This window comes from Urocampus carinirostris, chromosome 17 (assembly GCF_059441175.1).
Source record: "Urocampus carinirostris isolate Australia breed hairy pipefish chromosome 17, RoL_Ucar_1.0, whole genome shotgun sequence".
Lineage (NCBI taxonomy): Eukaryota > Metazoa > Chordata > Actinopteri > Syngnathiformes > Syngnathidae > Urocampus > Urocampus carinirostris.
Genome location: NC_142365.1, coordinates 2774736 through 2794759, shown reverse-complemented (window position 1 = coordinate 2794759; position 20024 = coordinate 2774736).

Below are 20024 nucleotides of genomic sequence, written 5' to 3'. Positions count from 1 at the left end.
CATCTATCTATCTATCTATCTAGACATCTAGACATCTATCTATCTATCTATCTAGACATCTATCTATCTATCTATCTATCTATCTATCTATCTATCTATCTATCTATCTATCTATCTATCTATCTATCTATCTATCTATCTATCTATCTATCTATCTATCTATCTAGACATCTATCTAGACATCTATCTATCTAGACATCTATCTATCTATCTAGACATCTCTCTAGACATCTATCTATCTATCTAGACGTCTATCTATCTATCTTTCTATCTATCTATCTATCTATCTATCTATCTATCTATCTATCTATCTATCTATCTATCTATCTATCTATCTATCTATCTATCTATCTATCTATCTATCTATCTATCTATCTATCTATCTATCTAGACATCTATCTATCTATCTATCTATCTATCTATCTATCTATCTAGACATCTATCTATCTATCTATCTATCTATCTATCTATCTATCTATCTATCTATCTAGACATCTAGACATCTATCTATCTATCTATCTAGACATCTAGACATCTATCTATCTATCTATCTAGACATCTAGACAACTATCTATCTATCTATCTATCTATCTATCTATCTATCTATCTATCTATCTATCTATCTATCTATCTATCTATCTATCTATCTATCTATCTATCTATCTATCTATCTATCTATCTATCTATCTATCTATCTATCTTTCTAGACATCTTTCTAGACATCTATCTATCTTTCTAGACATCTATCTATCTATCTATCTATCTAGACATATATCTAGTTTTGTCTCTCTCTCCATCTTTCTCTCTCATCTTTCGTCCTATTAAAGGACATGATACGATTTCATAGGATGAAAAACCTTCCATTTTCTTTTAAAAAGTAAAACAAAACAAAAATGTGACCAACGCAGAGTCGGGAACATTCCACTGCCTCGAAATGGTTCAGTCCATTTATTGATATATGGCACCGCTTTCGATATTTTGAGTTGTAGTATTATTGTCATTCTTTTTTTCTAGAATTTCACTTTTTTTGTAGTATTCTTGTAGATGTATTTCTGTCATAATACTAAAAAATAAAATAAATAAAAATAAGAGTTTTTTTTGGAGTATTTCTGTATAAGTATCTTTAAAGTATTTCCATACCAGAATCCTTTTAGTATTTTTTTTCAATATTACTTTAGTTGTATGTCTGTTGTCATCTTTAAGGTGTCGTATTTTTATGGTATTTCTATTGCAGTGTTCATTTGAGCTGTGAAAAGTGATGGGTCCCGGGGACTGGCCTGCTCAAAAATCTATGGGTCCCAACAGAGATCTATGGCTCCCCAAAATGTAGTCTTATCCAGGTTCAAATTGTAAATCGGTGACAAATATATTGTCAGGCGGACCGGACCAGAACGGAGACAGGAAGGGAGAACTCATTCGCATTAACGATCCGATACTTTTATTAAGGAAATAAAAGTCGTCCAACACTCAGGGACTAAACAAAACAAAAACAGGCTTTACAGGCAAACAGGAACTAAGACTGGGGATAATCACAAAACAGGCTTTTACTCAAAACGTGCAAACACAGGTTTCCTCTGAATCAAACAAAACAGGACAGAGCAAAACAGAACACAAAATGCAATGAACCAGCACCAGCAATACCCACAACCCCCCCTTAAGAAGCAAACGCGCAAATTAGGCGATCTGCTTCAGCTGGTGCCCAGGGGGCGGGGCCAGCCGGTCGCCACAGCGACCATGCTGGCCATGACATATATAATATAAATCTATATATTCATTCAGTTTTAATCATCACAGTTTATTGGTAATACAAATCAGTTATCACTTCAAGATTTTTCAGTTCACAACAATATTGCACATTATTCAAAATAATATTGCTGAAATAATTATATTAATCTACAGTATATTTTCATTCAGTTTTAATCATCACAGTTAATCGGTAATACAAAGCACTTATCGCTTCAGATTTTTCAGTTCACAATATTGTAAATTATACAAAATAGTATTGCTGAAATATTAGTCTGTATATTCATTCAGTTTTAATCATCACAGTTAATTGGTAATACAAAGCAGTTATCACTTCAGCTTTTTCAGTTCATATATTCTTCGTGGTTTGCTGTCACAGTTGTAATGCCTTCTCAAGGTCCAATCCATTATCATCCTCCTCATAGCGTCACCAGGAATATAATTTAGTCTATTTTGGCAGAAAAGTCCTTTTCTTGCTAGGAGTATTCTTTTGTTTATTTTCTTTCGTCAAATCGTTCGCCTCAACACACGTGTTTTCCTTGCCTTCCCGATTTTCCGAAGAATTTCTCCGCTGTTTTTTCGTGCCGGAATTATTGCCGCTGTTATCACTTTCTGCATTATGTTTCGACCTATTATTGACACTGAAGAAATGACCAATTTTGTGATGATTTTCACCTAATAGTACCTGTTTTTTTTGGAGGCATACTTCTCTTTTACTCAACAACCGCCACAACAATGACGTCATCTCGAAGCAACGAAATCTCGTTTGCCGAGATCGGCGCGAGACCAAAACAACAATGGCGGATCTGCCTGACGAAAAGTTTGGATTCCGGTAAATCTTTGTTAAAAAAAAAAAAGTAATTGGGTAATAATGACAAATTTGTGTCGAAAAAGTTGCGTCCCAGGGACGCATGTTAATTTGACAATATGCGTCCCCAGCAAAAATGATGCGTATAGGACGCAGGGACGCGGGCAAACCAGAACACTGCTATTGTAATTGTGTTCTCATCAGAATGAAGACAAAATAATATAACCCGTCCATGCAGCGCAGTGGTTAGCGCGTGTGCGGCACAGTTCTGAGGTCGTGGGAACCTCCTGCGTGGGTTCAAATCCAGCTACCGGCCTTACTGTGTGGAGTTTGTATGTTCTCCCCGTGCTTGCGTGGGTTTCCTCCGGGCACTCCGGTTTCCTCCCACATTCCAAAAAACATGCATTTCAGGTGAATTGGCCGGTCCAAATTGTCCCTAGGTGTGACTGAGCTAGTGAGTTGTCTGTCCCCGTGTGCCCTGCGATTGGCTGACAACCAGTTCAGGGTGTCCCCTGACCACTGCCCGGAGATGGCTGGGATGGGCTCCAGCCCCCCGCGACCCTAAAAGGATAAGCGGTACGGCTGATGAGATGAGATGAGATGTTTTCAAGCACTACATTTGATATTTAGTTTTATAGTCATAATGTTGTATTTTTGTGGTAGTATTTTTGTTGCAGATACACAAAGAGACAACGTCGGCACCCTAAATCAAGTTTTTATTCGGAGTACGTATTTACTGTTATATGTGGCCCGCAGGCCGTATTTTGGCCATCTACGGGTGAGTCGGTCCGGTGCATTTGTGGACATATTGTCCCCTATCTTCTCCCGCTGCCCCGGGCGCGCCTCGTCCTCCCCTTTCCGGGATCGGAATTCTCAGCATCGCGCGCCGATGAATTGTTTCTCAACATCTGGACGGCCGAGGCACAAGTGGGCCGCGCCTCGCCGAGATTTACGGGGCCGGAGATGGGATCGAGTTGCGTCGCCGCTATCCTTTAAAAGAAGGATCCCCTCCCTCTCCTTTTGGCCCTCGTTTGTATCGATGGCGTCTGGAATTTGATATCATTTTCAAAAGGAAAAGGAAAATCGGCTTCCCGAACAGTCGCACGAGCGTTAGCATGAGCAGAACTCATTTCGGTTTGTTGTCCTACTGTCGGTGTTGGGTGCTGTTAGAAATTAAATATTAAAATGTATCGTTTACCAAATCGTTCGAATTAGTTATCGGACTCCATTAACCAAACACATTCACCTAACAATGCGTGCTCGTTTTTTGAAGATTTAATTTCATTAACAATTGAACTAAGTGAACTCCATCGAATATGGCCGAATTAGTCGAATTAGTGTCGTCGGAGTCTCTGTGAAACCCTCTCTTCAAGTCTTCTCGCTTCTTTCGCTCGGCCCACGTCTTTCCGTAAGATGGTGTCCCGGCTCCTCCCATGGGCGTGCCAGGGAAGCCCCACGTTGGCTCCACCACCTCGCCTCGGTGTCTGGAAAACTCAAAACAGCAGAGCGTTTCTACGTCATCAGGGCCTTGTTCTCAAAACATCGCCTGCCGTCCTCCGTCAGAGTCCTGTCATCAAAATTCCCCAGTCAAAATAATTTGCACTGGAATGGTGTGACCTATCATTGAACTATAGCCTTCTCGGTGAAAATCTTCATTGCACTCAATTAATCTAACTTGTATTCAATTGTATAAAGTCCTTTATAGTCAAATGTATAAAATCCTTCAGCGCGTTATTGAAAAAAGTCTAATAGGTTTTTATGAAAGGAACTATCGAGTAACTAATGACCGTAAGTACTCACATTACCTAAAACCGTTTCAAAATGAAACAAATGTGCATACCAACCCGTGGAAGCAGCGAAGCCTTCACATTTCTTGGCTTGTGCCATCTTTGACACGTTGCTGAGACACTCCATATCCATTTTGTCTCTGGCCTTCGAACTACTCCAAGATCTCCTTCACCGTTTCTTGGTATGGTCCAAGACATTTTTTCCAGCTGTGATGTAATAAAAAATAATTTTCTGCCGGTCCTCTGGGTTTCCTCATTTACGTCATTAGTGCCTTGTTCCCTAAACAACGCCTGCTGTCCTCCATCTGGATGTGCTGATTATCTTATCATCAGTAAGTCCTGTTCTGTAAACAACATCTTCCACCACACATGCCTGCCCTGAACTTTCACTGCTCATTGAATAAAGGCACAGTCAGTAAATAACTACAGCATAAAATTCAATAAATGTAACTTGTATTCAATCATATAAAACCCTTTATAGTCAAATGTATAAAATCTTTCAACATTCAGGATGATTAGGCCAACATTGTCAAGATGAAATCTAGGTCGTACGTATGCTATAGAATAGAAGTGTGTTTAAAGCCTAGATTTAAACATTTCCACTGAGGTTGCAGATGGAATCTCTGACGTCAAACCATTCCACTGCACTGGGGCCCGAATGGAGAACGCTCTTTAACCTCTGGATTTCTTCTTGGCTCTTGGGATCACTAGTAGACCAGTGTTTTTAGAGCAAAGGCTCCGGACTGGAACATAGGGGGATATATATATAATCTGATATGAAGGGGCAAGTTTAATTATTAAAATTAGACGATTTAGTAAAATTCTTCACTGCACAACTAATATTTAAGGTGCACAAAAACTTAGTGCCGGAAAACATCCAAAAATTATAATTTAAGGGGCTGTTGTGAATTCATAATCCCAAAGGTGAGAACCACCAGGAAAAGTATGTGTGTGTCTGTGTGTGGAGTCAAACTTTGGAACAATTTACAAGACGAGATCAAACAATGTCCAACTATTCACGTGTTCAGGTTTAGATATTAAAAAAAACATTCCTGGCGGAATACAGAGATGAAGAAAATCGGGTATGAGTGATACGAGAGATTGGGAATAGTGTGTCTAGAGTGACCTATGGTTAACGTTGTTGTTATTGTTGCTATTCTTATATTATAACTGTTATTATTAATATCATGACAATTGTTGTTATATTATTGGTGTATTTGGTGAGGAAGATGAAGGAGTAGGGAATATAAGCATTTGCTTCGGACTACCCCTTTTCGAACATATTATATAACATTATTTTGGTGTTGAGTTATTGTTTTTATTTTGATGTTCGAATAAAGTTTTCATTCATTCATTCATTCACGTCCACGCATCCTTTTGTATACTACCAATAGAACCTTAAAGTCACATCATTTTTTACAAATAGTCATCTTTGTTGATATCGTTATCTTTTTGGATGTTTTTGGCTTCCAAAAATGTCCGGCAAATTCTAAACGTTGATATATTGATTAGATACCTCAGCAGAGATCCCAATCACGTGAGAGGCCCCACTCTGTCGGAAAAACGCGTCTCGCGACGATAACTGGAACTGGGTGTCGGTCAGTGTTCCCTCTAAGCTGCGTGCCCGCACATTCTCAGCGCACAAGAAAATCTAGCCAGCGCACAAAAATCAGGGCTCGAAATTGCTAATTAAGAAGCGACTCAAGTCAAAGTTAGAGTGCATGAAGGTAAAAATACAAGGGTTTTCCCGACAATGTGTTCTAAATGCGGTATCTTGAATTCAAGGTTGAAGTAGAACGAAGTTGAGTGAAGTCAGTAGAGTTTTTGGAGAACCGGCTTCTTCGGCTCGGCTCACTAAAAGAAACCGGCTCTTTCGGGTCCTCAACGGCTCTTCAGGTTGTTTTTGCTTCTTTAATCCCTACACGACCAAATATGATGTAAAATTGTGCACAAAATGACTTAAAAGAAGGGGGGAATAGAACAAAAAAGAACAAAATACCAAAATGAAAAAGTAGTGAAAAGCTGAGAAATAAAGAAACAAAAGGAAGAGAAAAAAAGAAGGAAAGATTTAGAAAAAGGCCAGAAAAAAAAGAAAGAAATGTTGGAAAAAAGTAAATAGAGCACAAAAAGAAAAAACACAATGAGACTTTTTTTAAAAATAATTTTTAAAAAGTAGAAAAAAAAACACTGAAAAAAGAAGAAAAAGTTTGTGTTGCATTCAAATAATTTCCAATGATACTAAGTCAATCTTATTGCCAACTTGTACTTCCACTAATGTGATCAAGTACAGTTCTGTATCTTGCAACAGACTCAATAAGCCCCAAAATTTTAATGTTATGTGACAAAATAGATCAGGAAATATAAAGAAATGGATATTTTGTGAAAGAATTGTAAGAACAAATTACGTTTGTAGGCCGTACAACCTTTGCAATAGTACATGAGTCAATTCATTTAAAAGAGAAAAATAATTTTGCATCGCCAAAAACTCAGCAAAATGTAACTTAATGTCAAGTTTTGGACATGTTTGATAATGACTCAGTTGCCACACTTGGGATTGCCGTTGCTCACTGTTGTTTCAAGCGTTGCTCACCGACTTTGTGTGAACGCTGAGACCCGTAAGGAAAATTAGAGGGAACATTGGTGTCGGTTATTTCTATGATCGCGGACAGATCGTCCTAGCCCCGGCTTTTTTTTTTTTTTGAGGTTTTTCCAAAAACGTTTGCGACGTACGCGGATCGCGTGACACCTTGTCAGCCGTCCTCCGTAAGCCCTTTCTCCACTCGTGATTTAGGACCTGCGCCGCCATTCATCGTGTTTGGGATTTCTTTGAGCTGCCGCGGAAAGGAAGGTCAGGCGCGTAACTCAAGGCTTTCATGTCATCCCAGAAGTTCTCCGGACAGAGTCGGCGTCCAGCTCCCGTCCACAGGCTTGGGTAGGGTTACTTTAACAGGATTACTTTCAATGACTTTTGGATTACTCCAATACAAAATATGCTAATAAAAGACAAAAGAAACTAAATAGGATTAAAATGATGACTCACAACACGTGGTAAGCTTTCTCTCCTGGCCTTGATCTCTTTGATCTCCGGCAAAACGAACATCAAATGCCACAGAAACAAAATGAAAATCAATCCAAACAGCTTGCCGACATCATTTTTGCCGTTACTCCCCAAGAGTGCACAAAAATTTAGTAATTTGATTCCTATTGAGTTTCTTTTGTCTTTTATTAGCATATTTGGTATTGGAGTAATCCAAAACTAATCGAAAGTAATCCAGTTAAAGTAACCCTACCCAACCCTGCCCGTCCATCACTTCTTTATACGCGCCGGAGCGCACATGCCAAACTCATCCTGGCATCCTCCCTTAGAAGCAAAGTGAGGGATGTCTTTTTCAGAAGTCGGCAAACTCACCTCCTCCTCCCTCTTCGCAATTTACGGCCTTTCTCTGGAAATTCCAGGCGCGGGTATGGAGGACGCCGAGCGGGACTCGCGGCCTGGCACTTTTATCTCCGTCTCCTGATGGAAACAGAAAACAGGCCGCGCTTTGCCGTAAAACGGTTGGGCCCAGGGGGGGTAACGGAACACGTGTAACGGTGCTACGTCATCCCCCCACCACCAGTGTTCTGGTTTGCCCGCGTCCCTGCGTCCTAGACGCATGATTTTTGCTGGGGACGCATCGTCTCCAAACAACGTGCGTCCCCGGGACGCAACTTTTTGGACACGAAATTGTCATTTTTACCCGATTATTTTTTATAAACAAAGATTTCCTGCACTCCAAACTTTTCGTCAGGCAGATCCGCCATTGTTGTTTTGGTCTCGCGGTTCGAGTTTTCGTCCGCACGTCCATCTCGGCAAAAGAGATCTCGTTGCTTCGAGATGTCGTCATTGTTGTGGTGCTTGTCGTCGAGTTAAGGTGAAAATCAACACAAAACTGGTCATTTCTTCAGTGTCAGGAATAAGTCGAAACATGCAGAGAGTGATAACAACGGCAATAATTCCGGCACGAAAAAACGGCAAGGAAAACACGTGTGTTGAAGCGAACGATTCGACGAAAGAAAATAAACAAAAGAATACTCCTAAGCAAGAAAAGGACTTTTCTGCCAAAATTGACTTAATTTTTATTCCTGGTTACGCTATGAGGAGGATGATAATGGAGGCTACATGTTCTGTGATGCGTGCACCCAGCGTGACAAAAAAACTGGATTGCATAAATCATTTCGCAATACAAACTTTCAGAAGAGCACATTGGATCGGCACCACGACAATGAAAACCACAAATTAGCTATTTAAATTCCGTTGCTGCAATTGGACCTTGAGAAGGCATTACAACTGTGTCGGGACAGCAAACCACGAAGAATATATGAACTGAAAAATCTGAAGTGATAACTGCTTTGTATTACCAATTAACTGTGATGATTAAATCTACATGAATATATAGACTAATATTTCAGCAATATTATTTTGTATAATGTACAATATTTTTGTGAACTGCAAAATCTGAAGTGATAACTGATTTGTATTATCCATAAACTGTGATGATTAAAACTGAATGAATATATAAATTTATACTATATATTAGTCGCCGATTTTACAATTTTACTAAATTTTGGGGAGCCATAGATCTCTGTTGAGACCCGTAGATTTTTGAGCATGCGCCCACAGAAACGTCAATGTATTCCGTTACGGTTGCAGGAGAAAAAAAAGGATGACTTGGCAGGATTTTCCTGAAAAACCTATTGATGTTGCTGTCACAAGCCAGGAACGGAGACAGGACCCAGTAGCGTTCGTTAACTCAGTTTTATTGATGAAGAGAGCAGTGCTTGCTTCCACCATCCGAAAATCGACGGACGCCGGTAGCAGGTGGCAGGAAAGCGGAAGTGGCACTTCCGTGTCGAGCGAGGATAATCGTAGGCGGCAGGGATACTGGTCACTAGCCGGGACGGGAGAGCAAGGGCGGTATCGAGTCCAAAAAAGAGGTCGGCAACAGGTATCAGGCAGGAAACAGGGCAAAACAGGTCGATGGTCGGGATGGAAGAGCAGGGCAGAAACAGGTCCAGAAACAGGTCGACATGTCAGGAAACGAACCAGGAAGCAGGATGTCGGAACTCATTTGCGTAGCCGATCTTTCACTTTAATTGAGAAATAAAAGTTGTCCAACACACAAACGGACCAAAGACAAAACAAAACAGGTTCAAAGGTAATCAAAATGACAAACTAGGCATTACTCAGATCAAACAGGCATGAACAGGTCTTCAACTTCGTAAAGCAATGGTCTGGCAACGGGCAGTCCCAAAAAGAGCGTTTAAGTACTCCACAAGCAATCAGTTCAATGTGTCTCAGCCGGTGTCAAGGGGCGGGGCTAGCTGGATGCCATGACAACCGTGCAGGACATGACACGACAACAGGTATCAGGCAGGAGAAAACGAGGCAGGAAAATGTCGGAAGGTATGGAGCTTGCCTAGCTGGGAGCATAGGTTCGCAAACAGTCTGACGGCTTCTTCTTGGAAGCCGGGGGTTTAAAAGAGTCTTTGAACCAATCAGCGCTCAGGGCTGTTGGTGCCAATTGGGCAGTCACAGGTGACCTTAATCAGCAATCATAACAGTTGCACCATCCAGGGGCCAATATTGACCTTTCTGAAGCGATCCTTTGTCATTTGCCCACCCCTGGTCTTTCGGCCCGCGTGAGAAAAATGTCTGTGAATGTTTTCGAAACATAGGAAAGGATATTTGAGGGTATATATGAGGTGTGCGGCACAGTTATGAGGTCATGAGATTGAACCTTCTGTGTGGAGTTTGCATGTTCTCCCCCTGCTTGCGTGGGTTTCCTCCAGGCACTCCGGTTTCCTCCCACATTCCATGCATGTTAGGTTAATTGGTCCAAATTGTCCCTAGGTGAATTGTCTGTCCCTGTGTGCCCTGAGACTGGCCGGCAAACAGTTGAGGGTGTCCCCTGCCCACTGCCAGAAGATAGCTGGCGATGGGCTCCAGCACCCACCGCGACCCTATTGAGGATAAGCAATGCAGATAATGGATGGATGGATGGATATGCAGTGATTTTGCCACTGGTCCGCGCCGAGCCAGGCACGCGGTCGTACGCAAGAATCCTAGGCCCAATAAAAGAGAAGAGATACCGGCGCTCTGCTTCTCTTCAAGCAGGTTCAGAGAATTTTCCCACGGTCGCTGGAGAACGCCGTGCTCACCTTAAAATCGGGACGCTCCTGCGAAAATGAAACAAAAACAACATCTTGACTTAATAGTCGCTCACTACTAGATTGGAGCCAGGAACTGCTTTTTTAGACTATTTGGAAGGGGCGTGGCCAAAGGGTGGCAGCTTAGAAGATATACTGACTGCTGTGTTTCAGAGGCAACATCAGAGTTCATTTTATCTGTGAAAAGTGATTGGTCCCGGGGATTCGCATGCTCAAAATTTCTATGGGTCCCAACAGAGATCTATGGCTCCCCAAAATTTAGTCTTTTCGAGGTTGAAATTGTAAATCGGCGACAAATATATAATAAAAATCGATATATTCATTCAGTTTTAATCATCAAATTATGAATTCATTTTCTGCATCAAATTATTGTTGGTAATATACCGATTCAAGGGATAACCACAAATCTGTTTTTTTTTCATTTTCTCCTTTTATACTTCCTTTTTTTCTTAACTTCTTTAAACAACATCATTCGTAATATCAATCATCAAAGCAAGTGAGCCGTTTGAGAGCGGCTCTTTTTAATGAGTTGAGCCGAAAAAGCCGGTTCTCTAAAAAGAGACGGACTTTTCACCACACAACTCGAGATCGGCGTGCAGACGAAAACTGGAACCGCGAGACCAAAACAACATCTGCCGGATCTGCCTGACGAAAAGTTTGGAGTGCGGTAAATCTTTGTTAAAAAAAAGTAATCAGGTAATAATGACATATTTGTGTCAAAAAGGTTGCGTCCCAGGGACGCACGTTGATTTGAGACGATGCGTCCCCAGCAAAAATCATGCGTCTAGGACGCAGGGACGCGGGCAAACTACAACACTGCAACATGTATGTGTCACGGGTGTAATAATAACTTTTGTTTTATTGAATAGTTTTTGGTAAGTGTCCTGCGATGATGAGTCCAACAGTGCCACCTGCTGGTATGGGGTAGGGTTTGTTTTGGCTTTTGACATGTGACCGGAAGGCGGGGTTTTGTTGGCAGTCTACAGAGCGAGCTGCCATCGGTAAGACACATCTTTTGGTGCTCCACAAAAAAAGTTAATTTTAAACATTGAAACCACAGCTGACAAATCTCTCAACATGCACAGTAATGTGATTGATGTTGTCAAGCTGTTTGGATTGATTTTCGTTTTGTTTCTGTTGTGCTAAAATGCTGATTCTCCTTATAGAGATCAACGAGATCAAAGCCAGCAGAGAAGTTAATGTTGTGATTCATTTCATTTGCAGGTATATTGTACCCGTTTTATACTCATTGTTGTTCTTATTTCTATTTTCTCATATATATAAAAAGGATGATGTTTGTTAAAATTCAGACTAAAGAAAAATATGTTGAATTCATTGTCAACGTTAAAAAAAAAACACTATATGATCTCTTGTTAAAAGTATTTTGTTAAAATGGATGTGAAAATGTATTTCCACCCCTTTTTTAGAATGTTGAAAATCATAAGAATAAAAAGGAAGGGGCTAGTTTGTCGAAAATGTCAAAAAAAAAGATGTAAGGGGTTATTGCGAAGTAAAAGACAAAAGGGTGTTAATATATTAAAAATGTTGGGAAAAAGGTGTTAATATGTCGAAAATGTCAAAAAAAAAACACAAAGGGGTTGGTTAGTATGTTGAAAAAATCGAAAAAACACTAATGGTTAGTATGTCGAAAAGGTCGTGAAAACACTAAGGGGTAAGTATGTGAAAAAGTGAAAAAAAAAACAAAGGGGTTAGTATGTTGAAAAAGTCGAAAAAACACTAAGGGGTTAGTATGTCGAAAATGTCGAAAAAAACACGAAAAAAACAGTCAGGGGTTAGTATGTGGAAAAAGTCGAAAAAACACTAAGGGGTTAGTATGTCAAAACTGTTGAAAAAACAGTAAGGGGTTAGTATGTTGAAAAAGTCGTAATAACACTAAGGGGTTAGTATGTCAAAACTGTTGAAAAAACAGTAAGGGGTTAGTATGTCGAAATAGTCGAAAAAACACGAAGGGGTTAGTATGTCGAAATAGTCGAAAAAACACAAAGGGGTTAGTATGTCGAAAAAGTCAAAAAAACACTAAGGGGTTAGTATGTCGAAAAAGTCGTAATAACACTAAGGGGTTAGTATGTCGAAACTGTTGAAAAAACAGTAAGGGGTTAGTATGTCGAAATAGTCGAAAAAACACGAAGGGGTTAGTATGTCGAAATAGTCGAAAAAACACAAAGGGGTTAGTATGTCGAAAAAGTCGAATAAACACTAAGGGGTTAGTATGTCGAAAATGTCGAAAAAAACACGAAAAAAACAGTCAGGGGTTAGTATGTGGAAAAAGTCGAAAAAACACTAAGGGGTTAGTATGTCAAAACTGTTGAAAAAACAGTAAGGGGTTAGTATGTCGAAAAAGTCGAAAAAACACTAAGGGGTTAGTATGTCGAAAATGTCGAAAAAAACACGAAAAAAACAGTCAGGGGTTAGTATGTGGAAAAAGTCGAAAAAACACTAAGGGGTTAGTATGTCAAAACTGTTGAAAAAACAGTAAGGGGTTAGTATGTCGAAAAAGTCGTAATAACACTGAGGGGTTAGTATGTCGAAACTGTTGAAAAAACAGTAAGGGGTTAGTATGTCGAAATAGTCGAAAAAACACGAAGGGGTTAGTATGTCGAAATAGTCGAAAAAACACAAAGGGGTTAGTATGTCGAAAAAGTCAAAAAAACACTAAGGGGTTAGTATGTCGAAAAAGTCGTAATAACACTAAGGGGTTAGTATGTCGAAACTGTTGAAAAAACAGTAAGGGGTTAGTATGTCGAAATAGTCGAAAAAACACGAAGGGGTTAGTATGTCGAAATAGTCGAAAAAACACAAAGGGGTTAGTATGTCGAAAAAGTCGAATAAACACTAAGGGGTTAGTATGTCGAAAATGTCGAAAAAAACACGAAAAAAACAGTCAGGGGTTAGTATGTGGAAAAAGTCGAAAAAACACTAAGGGGTTAGTATGTCAAAACTGTTGAAAAAACAGTAAGGGGTTAGTATGTCGAAAAAGTCGAAAAAACACTAAGGGGTTAGTATGTCGAAAATGTCGAAAAAAACACGAAAAAAACAGTCAGGGGTTAGTATGTGGAAAAAGTCGAAAAAACACTAAGGGGTTAGTATGTCAAAACTGTTGAAAAAACAGTAAGGGGTTAGTATGTCGAAAAAGTCGTAATAACACTGAGGGGTTAGTATGTCGAAACTGTTGAAAAAACAGTAAGGGGTTAGTATGTCGAAATAGTCGAAAAAACACGAAGGGGTTAGTATGTCGAAAATGTCAAAAAAAACACTAAGGGGTTAGTATGTCGAAAAAGTCGTAATAACACTAAGGGGTTAGTATGTCGAAACTGTTGAAAAAACAGTAAGGGGTTAGTATGTCGAAATAGTCGAAAAAACACGAAGGGGTTAGTATGTCGAAATAGTCGAAAAAACACAAAGGGGTTAGTATGTCAAAACTGTTGAAAAATCAGTAAGGGGTTAGTATGTCGAAAAAGTCGTAATAACACTAAGGGGTTAGTATGTCGAAACTGTTGAAAAAACAGTAAGGGGTTAGTATGTCGAAATAGTCGAAAAAACACGAAGGGGTTAGTATGTCGAAATAGTCGAAAAAACACAAAGGGGTTAGTATGTCGAAAAAGTCAAAAAAACACTAAGGGGTTAGTATGTCAAAACTGTTGAAAAAACAGTAAGGGGTTAGTATGTCGAAAAAGTCGAAAAAAAAACGAAGGGGTTAGTATGTCGAAAAAGTCGAAAAAACACTAAGGGGTTAGTATGTAAAACTGTTGAAAAAACACTAAGGGGTTAGTATGTCAAAAATTTGAAAAAAGCACAAAGGAGCCTTCGGGAATTGAACCTGTTATCTTTAGAACTCAGAACAGCGTTCTACCTCCTGAGCTAATGCCACTGAGGGTTAGCATGTTGAATTTTTTTGAAAAAACACAAATGGGTTAGTATGTCAAAAAAGTCCAAAAAACACTAAGGGGTTAGCATGTCGAAAAAGTCGAAAAAACACTAACGGGTTAGTATGTCGAAAATTTGAAAAAAGCACAAAGGAGCCTTCGGGAATTGAACCTGTTATCTTTAGAACTCAGAACAGCGTTATACCTCCTGAGCTAATGCCACTGAGGGTTAGTATGTCGAATTTTTTTGAAAAAACACAAAAGGGTTAGTATGTCAAAAAAGTCCAAAAAACACTAAGGGGTTAGTATGTCACAACTGTTGAAAAAACACTAAGGGGTTAGTATGTCAAAACTGTTGAAAAAACAGTAAGGGGTTAGTATGTCGAAAAAGTCGAAAAAACACGAAGGGGTTAGTATGTCGAAAAAGTCAAAAAAACACTAAGGGTTTAGTATGTCAAAACTGTTGAAAAAACAGTAAGGGGTTAGTATGTCGAAATAGTCGAAAAAACACAAAGGGGTTAGTATGTCAAAACTGTTGAAAAAACAGTAAGGGGTTAGTATGTCGAAAAAGTCGTAATAACACTAAGGGGTTAGTATGTCGAAACTGTTGAAAAAACAGTAAGGGGTTAGTATGTCGAAATAGTCGAAAAAACACGAAGGGGTTAGTATGTCGAAATAGTCGAAATAACACAAAGGCGTTTGTATGTCAAAACTGTTGAAAAAACAGTAAGGGGTTAGTATGTCGAAAAAGTCGTAATAACACTAAGGGGTTAGTATGTCGAAACTGTTGAAAAAACACTAAGGGGTTAGTATGTCAAAAATTTGAAAAAAGCACAAAGGAGCCTTCAGGAATTGAACCTGTTATCTTTAGAACTCAGAACAGCGTTCTACCTCCTGAGCTAATGCCACTGAGGGTTAGTATGTTGAATTTTTTTGAAAAAACACAAATGGGTTAGTATGTCAAAAAAGTCCAAAAAACACTAAGGGGTTAGCATGTCGAAAAAGTCGAAAAAACACTAACGGGTTAGTATGTCGAAAATTTGAAAAAAGCACAAAGGAGCCTTCGGGAATTGAACCTGTTATCTTTAGAACTCAGAACAGCGTTATACCTCCTGAGCTAATGCCACTGAGGGTTAGTATGTCGAATTTTTTTGAAAAAACACAAAAGGGTTAGTATGTCAAAAAAGTCCAAAAAACACTAAGGGGTTAGTATGTTGAAAAAGTCGTAATAACACTAAGGGGTTAGTATGCCGAAAATGTCGAAAAAAACGAAAAAAAAACAGTAAGGGGTTAGTATGCCGAAATAGTCGAAAAAACACTAAGGGGTTAGTATGTCGAAACTGTTGAAAAAACAGTAAGGGGTTAGTATGTCGAAATAGTCGAAAAAACACGAAGGGGTTAGTATGTCGAAATAGTCGAAAAAACAGTAAGGGGTTAGTATGTCGAAATAGTCGAAAAAACACAAAGGGGTTAGTATGTCGAAAAAGTAAAAAAAACACTAAGGGGTTAGTATGTCAAAACTGTTGAAAAAACAGTAAGGGGTTAGTATGTCGAAAAAGTCGAAAAAAAAACGAAGGGGTTGTATGTCGAAAAAGTCGAAAAAACACTAAGGGGTTAGTATGTCAAAACTGTTGAAAAAACACTAAGGGGTTAGTATGTCAAAAATTTGAAAAAAGCACAAAGGAGCCTTCAGGAATTGAACCTGTTATCTTTAGAACTCAGAACAGCGTTCTACCTCCTGAGCTAATGCCACTGAAGGTTAGTATGTTGAATTTTTTTGAAAAAACACAAATGGGTTAGTATGTCAAAAAAGTCCAAAAAACACTAAGGGGTTAGCATGTCGAAAAAGTCGAAAAAACACTAACGGGTTAGTATGTCGAAAATTTGAAAAAAGCACAAAGGAGCCTTCGGGAATTGAACCTGTTATCTTTAGAACTCAGAACAGCGTTATACCTCCTGAGCTAATGCCACTGAGGGTTAGTATGTCGAATTTTTTTGAAAAAACACAAAAGGGTTAGTATGTCAAAAAAGTCCAAAAAACACTAAGGGGTTAGTATGTCACAACTGTTGAAAAAACACTAAGGGGTTAGTATGTCAAAACTGTTGAAAAAACAGTAAGGGGTTAGTATGTCGAAAAAGTCAAAAAAACACTAAGGGTTTAGTATGTCAAAACTGTTGAAAAAACAGTAAGGGGTTAGTATGTCGAAATAGTCGAAAAAACACAAAGGGGTTAGTATGTCAAAACTGTTGAAAAAACAGTAAGGGGTTAGTATGTCGAAAAAGTCGTAATAACACTAAGGGGTTAGTATGTCGAAACTGTTGAAAAAACAGTAAGGGGTTAGTATGTCGAAATAGTCGAAAAAACACGAAGGGGTTAGTATGTCGAAATAGTCGAAATAACACAAAGGCGTTTGTATGTCAAAACTGTTGAAAAAACAGTAAGGGGTTAGTATGTCGAAAAAGTCGTAATAACACTAAGGGGTTAGTATGTCGAAACTGTTGAAAAAACAGTAAGGGGTTAGTATGTCGAAATAGTCGAAAAAACACGAAGGGGTTAGTATGTCGAAAAAGTCAAAAAAACACTAAGGGTTTAGTATGTCAAAACTGTTGAAAAAACAGTAAGGGGTTAGTATGTCGAAATAGTCGAAAAAACACAAAGGGGTTTGTATGTCAAAACTGTTGAAAAAACAGTAAGGGGTTAGTATGTCGAAAAAGTCGTAATAACACTAAGGGGTTAGTATGTCGAAACTGTTGAAAAAACAGTAAGGGGTTAGTATGTCGAAATAGTCGAAAAAACACGAAGGGGTTAGTATGTCGAAAAAGTCAAAAAAACACTAAGGGTTTAGTATGTCAAAACTGTTGAAAAAACAGTAAGGGGTTAGTATGTCGAAATAGTCGAAAAAACACAAAGGGGTTAGTATGTCGAAAAAGTAAAAAAAACACTAAGGGGTTAGTATGTCAAAACTGTTGAAAAAACAGTAAGGGGTTAGTATGTCGAAAAAGTCGAAAAAAAAACGAAGGGGTTGTATGTCGAAAAAGTCGAAAAAACACTAAGGGGTTAGTATGTCAAAACTGTTGAAAAAACACTAAGGGGTTAGTATGTCAAAAATTTGAAAAAAGCACAAAGGAGCCTTCGGGAATTGAACCTGTTATCTTTAGAACTCAGAACAGCGTTCTACCTCCTGAGCTAATGCCACTGAGGGTTAGTATGTTGAATTTTTTTGAAAAAACACAAATGGGTTAGTATGTCAAAAAAGTCCAAAAAACACTAAGGGGTTAGCATGTCGAAAAAGTCGAAAAAACACTAACGGGTTAGTATGTCGAAAATTTGAAAAAAGCACAAAGGAGCCTTCGGGAATTGAACCTGTTATCTTTAGAACTCAGAACAGCGTTATACCTCCTGAGCTAATGCCACTGAGGGTTAGTATGTCGAATTTTTTTGAAAAAACACAAAAGGGTTAGTATGTCAAAAAAGTCCAAAAAACACTAAGGGGTTAGTATGTTGAAAAAGTCGTAATAACACTAAGGGGTTAGTATGTCAAAACTGTTGAAAAAACAGTAAGGGGTTAGTATGTCGAAATAGTCGAAAAAACACGAAGGGGTTAGTATGTCGAAATAGTCGAAAAAACACAAAGGGGTTAGTATGTCGAAAAAGTCGTAATAACACTAAGGGGTTAGTATGTCGAAACTGTTGAAAAAACAGTAAGGGGTTAGTATGTCGAAATAGTCGAAAAAACACGAAGGGGTTAGTATGTCGAAATAGTCGAAAAAACACGAAGGGGTTAGTATGTCGAAATAGTCGAAAAAACACAAAGGGGTTAGTATGTCGAAAAAGTCGAATAAACACTAAGGGGTTAGTATGTCGAAAATGTCGAAAAAAACACGAAAAAAACAGTCAGGGGTTAGTATGTGGAAAAAGTCGAAAAAACACTAAGGGGTTAGTATGTCAAAACTGTTGAAAAAACAGTAAGGGGTTAGTATGTCGAAAAAGTCGAAAAAACACTAAGGGGTTAGTATGTCGAAAATGTCGAAAAAAACACGAAAAAAACAGTCAGGGGTTAGTATGTGGAAAAAGTCGAAAAAACACTAAGGGGTTAGTATGTCAAAACTGTTGAAAAAACAGTAAGGGGTTAGTATGTCGAAAAAGTCGTAATAACACTGAGGGGTTAGTATGTCGAAACTGTTGAAAAAACAGTAAGGGGTTAGTATGTCGAAATAGTCGAAAAAACACGAAGGGGTTAGTATGTCGAAAATGTCAAAAAAAACACTAAGGGGTTAGTATGTCGAAAAAGTCGTAATAACACTAAGGGGTTAGTATGTCGAAACTGTTGAAAAAACAGTAAGGGGTTAGTATGTCGAAATAGTCGAAAAAACACGAAGGGGTTAGTATGTCGAAATAGTCGAAAAAACACAAAGGGGTTAGTATGTCAAAACTGTTGAAAAATCAGTAAGGGGTTAGTATGTCGAAAAAGTCGTAATAACACTAAGGGGTTAGTATGTCGAAACTGTTGAAAAAACAGTAAGGGGTTAGTATGTCGAAATAGTCGAAAAAACACAAAGGGGTTAGTATGTCGAAAAAGTCGAAAAAACACTAAGGGGTTAGTATGTCAAAACTGTTGAAAAAACAGTAAGGGGTTAGTATGTCGAAAAAGTCGAAAAAAAACCGAAGGGGTTAGTATGCCGAAATAGTTGAAAAAACACCAAGGGGTTAGTATGTCAAAACTGTTGAAAAAACAGTAAGGGATTAGTTAGTATGTCGAAAATTTGAATAAAGCACAAAGGAACAACCGGGATTGGAACGTGCGATCTTTAGAATTCAATACGAGCGTTCTAGCTCCTGAGCTAATGCCACTGAAGATTAATGTGTCGAATTTTTTTGAAAAAACACAAAAGGGTTAGTATGTCAAAAAAGTCGAAAAAACACAAAGGGGTTAGTATGTCGAAAAAGTCGAAAAAACACTAAGGGGTTAGATGTCAAAAATTTGAATAAAGCACAAAGGAACAACCGGGAATTGAACCTGCGATCTTCAAAATTCAGAATGAGCGTTCTACCACCTGAGCTAATGCCACTGAAGATTAATATGTCGATTTTTTTCGAAAAAACACAAAAGGGTTAGTATGTCGAAAAAGTCGAAAAAAACACCAAGGGGTTAGTATGTCAAAACTGTTGAACAAACAGTAAGGGGTTAGTATGTCGAAATAGTCGAAAAAACACGAAGGGGTTAGTATGTCGAAAAAGTCGAAAAAACACGAAGGGGTTAGTATGTCGAAAAAACACTAAGGGGTTAGTATGTCAAAACTGTTGAAAAAACAGTAAGGGGTTAGTTAGTATGTCGAAAATTTGAATAAAGCACAAAGGAACAACCGGGATTGGAACGTGCGATCTTTAGAATTCAGAACGAGCGTTCTACCTCCCTAGCTAATGCCACTGAAGGTTAATATGTCGAATTTTTTTGAAAAAACACAAAAGGGTTAGTATGTCAAAAAAGTCGAAAAAACACTAAGGGGTTAGTATGTCGAAAAAGTCGACAAAAAAACCCAAGGGGTTAGTATGTCAAAACTGTTGAAAAAACAGTAAGGGGTTAGTATGTCGAA